The sequence below is a fragment of the Anomaloglossus baeobatrachus genome, chromosome 4, assembly GCF_048569485.1.
Source record: "Anomaloglossus baeobatrachus isolate aAnoBae1 chromosome 4, aAnoBae1.hap1, whole genome shotgun sequence".
Taxonomy (NCBI): domain Eukaryota; kingdom Metazoa; phylum Chordata; class Amphibia; order Anura; family Aromobatidae; genus Anomaloglossus; species Anomaloglossus baeobatrachus.
Window position 1 is genome coordinate 9,467,189 of NC_134356.1, and position 12,097 is coordinate 9,479,285.

Here is a 12,097-nt window from a genome sequence, read left to right on the forward strand (position 1 = left end):
GTGTCTGGAAGTTGCTTTGTAACATCACTTTATTTTACTTTCCCATTATAAGGTATCACAAGATTATAAATGTTGCTCCTGTCACTGACAACATTCAATAATGTTATACAATGTGATGCCTTTCAGTTGTCAGTGATCTGAATCCCGGGCTCCAATGAGGGGAACTCCTGAAACCAAATATTCAATTCCCAGAGAGTTTCAGAGAATCTCCCTCATCCATCCAGAAATGCGCAGGAATACAACAATGAAGCCCCGCGCTCAGAGACTCCGGCCTGGGACTGTCACTTGTGGGGCTGACATGGGCGGGGCCTCGGTGCCGGGCATTGGGCAGAGGCTGTGACGCGGCGTTTGGGGGCGGGGCATAGATGGATGTTGTTGTGATTGAGCTCAGAGTCTGGGACTTCTTCCATAGAAATCAGGAAGGATCAGACACCAAACACCACAAAGGTCTGTGATTCCTCCTCCATGTACAACCCCAACCTGTACCCCAAATAGTAATAACGGAACTATCACCCCTCCCATCCCGTATACTGGGGGTAACAATAAGTCTATCTGTATATACACTGCACAGTACCTGTATTATTCTGTATATATACACTGCACAGTACCACTTCTCCTGTCCTGTATACTGGGTGTAATCCTCAGTATCTGTATTATTCTGTATATATACACTGCACAGTACCACTTCTCCTGTCCTGTATACTGGGTGTAATCCTCAGTATCTGTATTATTCTGTATATATACACTGCACAGTACCACTTCTCCTGTCCTGTATACTGGGTGTAATCCTCAGTGTCTGTATTATTCTGTGTATATATACTCTGCACAGTACCACTCCTCCTGTCCTGTATACTGGGTGTAATCCTCAGTATCTGTATTATTCTGTGTATATATACTCTGCACAGTACCACTCCTCCTGTCCTGTATACTGGGTGTAATCCTCAGTATCTGTATTATTCTGTATATATACACTGCACAGTACCACTTCTCCTGTCCTGTATACTGGGTGTAATCCTCAGTGTCTGTATTATTCTGTATATATACACTGCACAGTACCACTTCTCCTGTCCTGTATACTGGGTGTAATCCTCAGTATCTGTATTATTCTGTATATATACACTGCACAGTACCACTCCTCCTGTCCTGTATACTGGGTGTAATCCTCAGTATCTGTATTATTCTGTATATATACACTGCACAGTACCACTTCTCCTGTCCTGTATACTGGGTGTAATCCTCAGTATCTTTATTATTCTGTATATATACACTGCACAGTACCACTTCTCCTGTCCTGTATACTGGGTGTAATCCTCAGTATCTGTATTATTCTGTATATATACACTGCACAGTACCACTCCTGTCCTGTATACTGGGTGTAATCCTCAGTGTCTGTATTATTCTGTATATATACACTGCACAGTACCACTTCTCCTGTCCTGTATACTGGGTGTAATCCTCAGTATCTGTATTATTCTGTATATATACACTGCACAGTACCACTCCTCCTGTCCTGTATACTGGGTGTAATCCTCAGTATCTGTATTATTCTGTATATATACACTGCACAGTACCACTTCTCCTGTCCTGTATACTGGGTGTAATCCTCAGTATCTTTATTATTCTGTATATATACACTGCACAGTACCACTTCTCCTGTCCTGTATACTGGGTGTAATCCTCAGTATCTGTATTATTCTGTATATATACACTGCACAGTACCACTCCTGTCCTGTATACTGGGTGTAATCCTCAGTGTCTGTATTATTCTGTATATATACACTGCACAGTACCACTTCTCCTGTCCTGTATACTGGGTGTAATCCTCAGTATCTGTATTATTCTGTATATATACACTGCACAGTACCACTCCTCCTGTCCTGTATACTGGGTGTAATCCTCAGTATCTGTATTATTCTGTATATATACACTGCACAGTACCACTTCTCCTGTCCTGTATACTGGGTGTAATCCTCAGTGTCTGTATTATTCTGTGTATATATACTCTGCACAGTACCACTCCTCCTGTCCTGTATACTGGGTGTAATCCTCAGTATCTGTATTATTCTGTGTATATATACTCTGCACAGTACCACTCCTCCTGTCCTGTATACTGGGTGTAATCCTCAGTATCTGTATTATTCTGTATATATACACTGCACAGTACCACTTCTCCTGTCCTGTATACTGGGTGTAATCCTCAGTGTCTGTATTATTCTGTATATATACACTGCACAGTACCACTTCTCCTGTCCTGTATACTGGGTGTAATCCTCAGTATCTGTATTATTCTGTATATATACACTGCACAGTACCACTCCTCCTGTCCTGTATACTGGGTGTAATCCTCAGTATCTGTATTATTCTGTATATATACACTGCACAGTACCACTTCTCCTGTCCTGTATACTGGGTGTAATCCTCAGTATCTTTATTATTCTGTATATATACACTGCACAGTACCACTTCTCCTGTCCTGTATACTGGGTGTAATCCTCAGTATCTGTATTATTCTGTATATATACACTGCACAGTACCACTCCTGTCCTGTATACTGGGTGTAATCCTCAGTGTCTGTATTATTCTGTATATATACACTGCACAGTACCACTTCTCCTGTCCTGTATACTGGGTGTAATCCTCAGTATCTGTATTATTCTGTATATATACACTGCACAGTACCACTCCTCCTGTCCTGTATACTGGGTGTAATCCTCAGTATCTGTATTATTCTGTATATATACACTGCACAGTACCACTTCTCCTGTCCTGTATACTGGGTGTAATCCTCAGTATCTTTATTATTCTGTATATATACACTGCACAGTACCACTTCTCCTGTCCTGTATACTGGGTGTAATCCTCAGTATCTGTATTATTCTGTATATACACTGCACAGTACCACTTCTCCTGTCCTGTATACTGGGTGTAATCCTCAGTATCTGTATTATTCTGTATATATACACTGCACAGTACCACTTCTCCTGTCCTGTATACTGGGTGTAATCCTCAGTATCTGTATTATTCTGTATATATACACTGCACAGTACCACTTCTCCTGTCCTGTATACTGGGTGTAATCCTCAGTATCTGTATTATTCTGTATATATACACTGCACAGTACCACTCCTCCTGTCCTGTATACTGGGTGTAATCCTCAGTACCTGTATTATTCTGTATATATACACTGCACAGTACCACTCCTCCTGTCCTGTATACTGGGTGTAATCCTCAGTATCTGTATTATTCTGTATATATACACTGCACAGTACCACTTCTCCTGTCCTGTATACTGGGTGTAATCCTCAGTGTCTGTATTATTCTGTATATATACACTGCACAGTACCACTCCTCCTGTCCTGTATACTGGGTGTAATCCTCAGTACCTGTATTATTCTGTATATATACACTGCACATTACCACTTCTCCTGTCCTGTATACTGGGTGTAATCCTCAGTATCTCTATTATTCTGTATATATACACTGCACAGTACCACTTCTCCTGTCCTGTATACTGGGTGTAATCCTCAGTATCTGTATTATTCTGTATATATACACTGCACAGTACCACTTCCCCTGTCCTGTATACTGGGTGTAATCCTCAGTATCTGTATTATTCTGTATATATACACTGCACAGTACCACTTCTCCTGTCCTGTATACTGGGTGTAATCCTCAGTATCTGTATTATTCTGTATATATACACTGCACAGTACCACTTCTCCTCTCCTGTATATATACACTGCACAGTACCTGTATTATTCTGTATATATACACTGCACAGTACCACTCCTCCTGTCCTGTATACTGGGTGTAATCCTCAGTATCTGTATTATTCTGTATATATACACTGCACAGTACCACTTCTCCTGTCCTGTATACTGGGTGTAATCCTCAGTACCTGTATTATTCTGTATATATACACTGCACATTACCACTTCTCCTGTCCTGTATACTGGGTGTAATCCTCAGTATCTGTATTATTCTGTATATATACACTGCACAGTACCACTTCTCCTGTCCTGTATACTGGGTGTAATCCTCAGTACCTGTATTATTCTGTATATATACGCTGCACAGTACCACTTCTCCTGTCCTGTATACTGGGTGTAATCCTCAGTATCTGTATTATTCTGTATATATACACTGCACAGTACCACTTCTCCTGTCCTGTATACTGGGTGTAATCCTCAGTATCTGTATTATTCTGTATATATACACTGCACAGTACCACTCCTCCTGTCCTGTATACTGGGTGTAATCCTCAGTATCTGTATTATTCTGTGTATATACACTGCACAGTACCACTTCTCCTGTCCTGTATACTGGGTGTAATCCTCAGTATCTGTATTATTCTGTGTATATACACTGCACAGTACCACTTCTCCTGTCCTGTATACTGGGTGTAATCCTCAGTATCTGTATTATTCTGTGTATATACACTGCACAGTACCACTTCTCCTGTCCTGTATACTGGGTGTAATCCTCAGTATCTGTATTATTCTGTGTATATACACTGCACAGTACCACTTCTCCTGTCCTGTATACTGGGTGTAATCCTCAGTATCTGTATTATTCTGTGTATATACACTGCACAGTACCACTTCTCCTGTCCTGTATACTGGGTGTAATCCTCAGTATCTGTATTATTCTGTATATATACACTGCACAGTACCACTTCTCCTGTCCTGTATACTGGGTGTAATCCTCAGTACCTGTATTATTCTGCATATATACACTGCACAGTACCACTTCTCCTGTCCTGTATACTGGGTGTAATCCTCAGTATCTGTATTATTCTGTATATATACACTGCACAGTACCACTTCTCCTGTCCTCTATACTGGGTGTAATCCTCAGTATCTGTATTATTCTGTATATATACATTGCACAGTACCACTTCTCCTGTCCTGTATACTGGGTGTAATCCTCAGTATCTATATTATTTTGTATATATACACTGCACAGTACCACTTCTCCTGTCCTGTATACTGGGTGTAATCCTCAGTATATGTATTATTCTGTATATATACACTGCACAGTACCACTTCTCCTGTCCTGTATACTGGGTGTAATCCTCAGTGTCTGTATTATTCTGTATATATACACTGCACAGTACCACTTCTCCTGTCCTGTATACTGGGTGTAATCCTCAGTATCTGTATTATTCTGTTTATACACTGCACAGTACCACTTCTCCTGTCCTGTATACTGGGTGTAATCCTCAGTATCTGTATTATTCTGTATATATACACTTCACAGTACCACTTCTCCTGTCCTGTATACTGGGTGTAATCCTCAGTATCTGTATTATTCTGTATATATACACTGCACAGTACCACTCCTCCTGTCCTGTATACTGGGTGTAATCCTCAGTACCTGTATTATTCTGTATATATACACTGCACAGTACCACTTCTCCTGCCCTGTATACTGGGTGTAATCCTCAGTATCTGTATTATTCTGTATATATACACTGCACAGTACCACTTCTCCTGTCCTGTATACTGGGTGTAATCCTCAGTACCTGTATTATTCTGTATATATACACTGCACAGTACCACTTCTCCTGTCCTGTATACTGGGTGTAATCCTCAGTACCTGTATTATTCTGTATATATACACTGCACAGTACCACTTCTCCTGTCCTGTATACTGGGTGTAATCCTCAGTATCTGTATTATTCTGTATATATACACTGCACAGTACCACTTCTCCTGTCCTGTATACTGGGTGTAATCCTCAGTATCTGTATTACTCTGTATATATACACTGCACAGTACCACTTCCCCTGTCCTGTATACTGGGTGTAATCCTCAGTATCTGTATTATTCTGTATATATACACTGCACAGTACCACTCCTCCTGTCCTGTATACTGGGTGTAATCCTCAGTATCTGTATTATTCTGTATATATACACTGCACAGTACCACTTCTCCTGTCCTGTATACTGGGTGTAATCCTCAGTATCTGTATTATTCTGTATATATACACTGCACAGTACCACTTCTCCTGTCCTGTGTACTGGGTGTAATCCTCAGTATCTGTATTATTCTGTATATACACTTGTTAGGGCCAGATGGACGGGTAGACCCTGGAGGTGGATCCACTGGGCCGAACTCCCGGATGAGGGAAAGGAGTCCGGTAGCCGGAGCACTGTAGGTAGCAGGACAGTCCGTGCACTGAGAGCAAATGGAGAAGTCCCTGGGACCACGAGGTCACGGATGGTGGTCCGGGTGACGGAGCTCAGGTTCGGAAGCCGTGATGGTGTCAGGCGGGGTCCGGAACCGTTGGAGCGAGATGACGGGTCACCGCAGGGATCCGAGATGGTACGGACTGTCAGGATGGCAGATGGGCAGCGTTCGGGGTTCGAGGTACCGCAGGACCGGATGGCGATGCAGGATCGGCTCTAGAAGACAGAGAGGTAAGTATCTCATAGAACACAAGGAGACCTGACTCCTAGCTTGGGAAAACACGAAGAACAGGCCCCGCTCCCTTGGACATTAACCCCCTATATACCCTGTACCTGAGTACATCATTTCCTGTTATTTGACACTGGCCCTTTAAGAAAGGTTCAGTGACCGCGCGCGCGCCCTAATGCGCATGCGCGCAGCCCGGGTGCCAGAAGCCAGGGCAGGAAGCTGAAGGGAGGACGCAGGGGAGCCGGCCAGGAACTGGGAAGCCGTCGGGCGCCGGGAGCGGAGACCAGGGGGCCTGGGAAGTGCGGGCACCGGAGGCTGGAGAGCGGGGAGCGTGGCAGGTGAGCCGGGGAGCGGAGCTGAGGACCCGGGGATCGGAGCAGGGGACCCGGGGAGGGGATCCGAGGACCCGGGGAGCGTGACAGTACCCCCCCCCCCCCCACACCCCCCTCCCCGCAACCGGGACAGGAAGGCACGGATCAGAGGAGTGCCCACGTTCTCCCTGGGCTCCCAGGATCTATCCTCAGGACCATACCCTTCCCAGTCCACCAGGAAGAACTGTCGACCACGTACGGTCTTCATGGCCACGATATCTCTTACCGCATAGATGTCGTCCTCAGCAATAGGAGGAGGAGCCGGACTGGCGGCAGCGGAGAAGGGACCAAGGACAACCGGCTTGAGCAGAGAGACGTGAAAGGAGTTGGGTATTCTCATCGTGGCCGGGAGCTGCAGTTTGTAGGAGACCTCATTGATCTTGCCGAGGACTTTAAACGGTCCGATGTAGCGAGGTCCCAGCTTGTAGGATGGTATCTTCAGTCGGATGTATTTGGAAGCAAGCCAGACGAGATCTCCCGGAGAGAAACACGGAGGATCCAGACGTCTCTTGTCCGCGTGTCTCTTCATCCGCAGGGATGCACGTGCAAGGGAGGCCTTAACAGAGTCCCAAATGGATGTAAAGTCACGGAGTACTGCATCAGCAGCAGGGATGTCCGAGGAAGAGGATACAGGCAATGGGACAGACGGCTGAAGTCCGTAGACGACATGGAAGGGAGAACAGGAGGAGGACTCACTGACGTGGTGATTATGGGAGAATTCAGCCCAAGGAAGAAGCGTGGACCAATCGTCATGATGGGCGTTCACGTAGTGACGCAAGAAAGAGGTCAATATCTGATTGATCCGTTCCACTTGGCCATTCGACTGAGGATGGTAGGCTGAGGAGAAGTCCAGAGTCACTCCCAGATGTTTGCAGAGAGCCCTCCAGAAGCGGGAGGTGAACTGGATTCCTCTGTCGGACACTATGTGTGATGGAAAGCCATGCAAGCGGAAGATGTGCTGTATATAGGCGTCCGCGAGTTCCTGAGCAGAGGGCAGTCCAGCCATAGGAACGAAATGGGCCATTTTAGAGAACCGATCCACCACGACCCATATGACTGTGTGTCCGGAGGATAATGGCAAGTCCGTAATAAAGTCCATCGCTATGTGTTGCCAGGGAACTGAGGGTATGGGCAGAGGCAGAAGACGGCCGTATGGCAGGTGTTTGGGTGTCTTGTTCCTGGCACAGGAGGAGCAGGCAGAGACAAAAGAGGCGACGTCCGTGCGCAGGGATGGCCACCAGTAATGACGTACAATAGCGCTCCATGTTTTCTTCTGACCTGCATGACCGGCTGTTTTCGAGGCATGGCCCCAGTGTAACACTTTTTGCCTGTCAGCCTCAGAGACATAAGTCTTCCCAAGTGGTATCTGGGCCAGGGTGACAGGAGCCACCGGAATAATCTTACTTGGACAGATGATGGGTTGAGATGTCTCTTCCTCCTGTTCCAGGGGCACGAAAGACCTAGACAAGGCATCAGCGCGTACATTCTTGTTCGCGGGTCGGAAATGAAGCTGGAAGTCGAACCGGGCAAAGAACAAGGACCACCTGGCTTGCCGTGGGTTCAGTCGCTGAGCAGTCCGCAGGTATTCCAGGTTTTTGTGGTCCGTGTAAACAATGACAGGGTACACTGCTCCTTCCAGAAGATAGCGCCATTCCTCCAGAGCCAGTTTGACCGCTAATAGCTCTCGGTCACCGATGGTGTAATTGCGTTCAGGCGCGGAGAAGCTCTTGGAGAAGAAACCGCACGTCACCATCTTCCCGGAGGAGGACTTCTGCATGAGCACTGCTCCGGCTCCCGAGGAGGAGGCATCCACCTCCAAGGTGAACTGGCGGTTTAACTCTGGACGGTGGAGTACAGGAGAGGAGGCAAAGGCTCGCTTTAGAGCGCCAAACGCGGCGTCGGCCGCAGGTGACCAGTCTTTTGGATTAGCCCCCTTCTTGGTCAAGGCGGAGAGAGGAGCAGTCAGAGCCGAGAAGTGAGGAATGAACTGGCGGTAATAGTTAGCGAATCCCAGAAATCGTTGGATTGCCTTCAGTCCAGAAGGAGGGGACAGTTGAGAATGGAGGAGACCTTCTTGGGATCCATCTGCAGTCCGGTATCGGTGATGAGGTACCCCAGGAAGGGGAGAGAAGACTGTTCGAAGACACACTTCTCGTACTTGGCGTACAGACGATTCTCTCTCAGTCGTTGTAGAACCAGTTGCACGTTCTCTCGGTGGGTCTGGAGGTCCGGAGAGAAGACAAGGATGTCGTCCAGATATACCACCACACAGACGTAGAGAAGGTCCCGAAACACATCGTTCACTAATTCTTGGAAGACTGCTGGTGCGTTGCACAGGCCGAAGGGCATCACGCAGTATTCATAGTGCCCATCGCGAGTGTTGAACGCGGTCTTCCATTCATCCCCTGAGCGGATACGGACCAGGTTGTAGGCACCCCGAAGATCCAACTTGGTGAACACACGAGCTCCTCTGAGCCGATCAAACAATTCGGGGATGAGCGGCAGGGGGTACTTGTTTTTCACGGTGATTAGGTTCAATCCCCGGTAGTCTATACATGGGCGTAGGTCGCCCTCTTTCTTCTTTACGAAGAAGAAGCCTGCTCCAGCAGGAGAGGAGGATCTCCGGATGAATCCCTTAGCCAGGCTCTCTGTGATGTACGTAGACATAGCCCTTGTTTCGGCTGGAGATAGTGGATATATCCGTCCTCGAGGTGGTGTAGTTCCCGGGAGCAGGTCAATGGCACAATCGTAAGGACGATGTGGCGGGAGTACTTCGGACTCCTTCTTATCAAAGACGTCCACGAAGGACCAATAGGCTGAGGGCAGTCCCGGTAGGGACTCGGGAACCGGAGGTCGCCGGATGGGTTGTATGGTCTTCAGACATCTCTCATGGCAAGAAGACCCCCATCGAGTGATATCGCCAGTGCCCCAGCTGACTGAAGGCTCGTGTGTCCGCAACCAGGGAAGTCCCAGCAGGATTTGATGTGACATGTGTGGGAGGACGTAGAGAGCGATGTTCTCGGTGTGCAGAGCACCGATACGCAGTTCAAGCGGCTTGGTGATCCAGGAGATGGTGTCAGAGAGGGGTCTCCCATCCACCGAGGCAATCACTAGGGGCTTGTCGAGTGGAGTAACAGGCACCTGGTACTTGTCCACCGTGGCCTGCTGGATGAAATTGCCTGCTGCCCCGGAATCGAGGTATGCTTCAGCCGTAAACCGCGTCTCTCCCGTTGTCACTTGCACAGTCCATGTAACTGGGTCTGAGAGAGTCCCAGCACCTAGGGTGGCCTCTCCTACCAACCCTAGGCTTTGGAGTTTCCCGGCCTCTCTGGACAGGCGCGTAGCAGGTGTGTGCCCTCTCCGCAGTAAAAGCAGAGACCCTTGGCGAGCCGCTCTGCTCGACGTTGTTCCGACTGTCGCACACGGTCGATCTGCATGGGCTCATGGACGGAGACACCAGAGGCCGTTGACTGGAGTACGGTGGGCTTCGGTGGAGGAGAGGAATGCCTTACCGGACGTCTCTCACGGGACAGCTCTTTGGACCGCTCCTGAAAGCGTATGTCCACTCGAGTCGCTAGGGTAATCAGGGCGTCCAGAGTGGACGGTACATCACGTCCAGCCAGCTCATCTTTGATTCGACCCGATAGTCCTTCCCAGAAGGCGGCGGTTAGGGCCTCGTTATTCCACCCGAGTTCTGAAGCCAAGGTGCGGAAACGGATGGCGTATTGACCCACCGTCAGTGTTCCCTGACGTAACCGGAGAAGTGATGACGCAGACGCGGAGGCGCGTCCGGGTTCGTCAAAAGTGCTGCGAAAGGCCTGCAGGAACTCCTGGAGGTTCTTGGTCATAGGTTCCTCCTTCTCCCACAAGGGGTTCATCCACGCCAGTGCCTCGCCCTCTAGGTGAGACATGATGAAGGCGACCTTGGCTTGGTCGGAGGCAAACAGATGTGGCAGCTGCGTGAAATGGAGGGAGCATTGGTTTATAAACCCCCTGCAGGTCTTGGGATCTCCGGCGTACCGGGGTGGTGAGGCCAAACGCAGTCTGGAAGCATCCGAAGAGGCGGCCACGGGAGCGGGGGTCGTGGCTTGACTAGTGGAGGCTCGGGATGTCGAAGACGTGACTGCCGCTTGTAGCATGGTCAGGCGGGTGTCCACGGAAGTCATAAAGTTCAGCATGCGGGTCTGGACTTCACGCTGGCGTTGGAGTTCCTCATGCAAGGCCGCTAGTGCTTCGGCGGGATCCATGGCCTGTTCTTACTGTTAGGGCCAGATGGACGGGTAGACCCTGGAGGTGGATCCACTGGGCCGAACTCCCGGATGAGGGAAAGGAGTCCGGTAGCCGGAGCACTGTAGGTAGCAGGACAGTCTGTGCACTGAGAGCAAATGGAGAAGTCCCTGGGACCACGAGGTCACGGATGGTGGTCCGGGTGACGGAGCTCAGGTTCGGAAGCCGTGATGGTGTCAGGCAGGGTCCGGAACCGTTGGAGCGAGATGACGGGTCACCGCAGGGATCCGAGATGGTACGGACTGTCAGGATGGCAGATGGGCAGCGTTCGGGGTTCGAGGTACCGCAGGACCGGATGGCGATGCAGGATCGGCTCTAGAAGACAGAGAGGTAAGTATCTCATAGAACACAAGGAGACCTGACTCCTAGCTTGGGAAAACACGAAGAACAGGCCCCGCTCCCTTGGACATTAACCCCCTATATACCCTGTACCTGAGTACATCATTTCCTGTTATTTGACACTGGCCCTTTAAGAAAGGTTCAGTGACCGCGCGCGCGCCCTAATGCGCATGCGCGCAGCCCGGGTGCCAGAAGCCAGGGCAGGAAGCTGAAGGGAGGACGCAGGGGAGCCGGCCAGGAACTGGGAAGCCGTCGGGCGCCGGGAGCGGAGACCAGGGGGCCTGGGAAGTGCGGGCACCGGAGGCTGGAGAGCGGGGAGCGGGGCAGGTGAGCCGGGGAGCGGAGCTGAGGACCCGGGGATCGGAGCAGGGGACCCGGGGAGGGGATCCGAGGACCCGGGGAGCGTGACAACACTGCACAGTACCACTTCTCCTGTCCTGTATACTGGGTGTAATCCTCAGAACCTGTATTATCCTGTATATATACACTGCACAGTACCACTCCTCCTGTCCTGTATACTGGGTGTAATCCTCAGTATCTGTATTATTCTGTATATATACACTGCACAGTACCACTTCTCCTGTCCTGTATACTGGGTGTAATCCTCAGTATCTGTATTATTCTGTATATATACACTGCACAGTACCACTTCTCCTGTCCTGTATACTGGGTGTAATCCT

General features: G+C 48.8%; 1 protein-coding gene across 1 annotated transcript in view; it reads left to right on the forward strand.

Annotated features, from left to right (window-relative positions):
• Positions 1 to 358: 358 nt before the first annotated feature.
• ADA2 (adenosine deaminase 2) overlaps positions 359 to 12,097 on the forward strand; it is a 45,828-nt gene continuing 34,089 nt past the window's right edge. The window contains exon 1 of the mRNA XM_075343589.1: positions 359 to 447. The gene's annotated coding sequence lies outside the window, so the exon portion shown is untranslated. The remainder of the gene's footprint in view (positions 448 to 12,097) is intronic.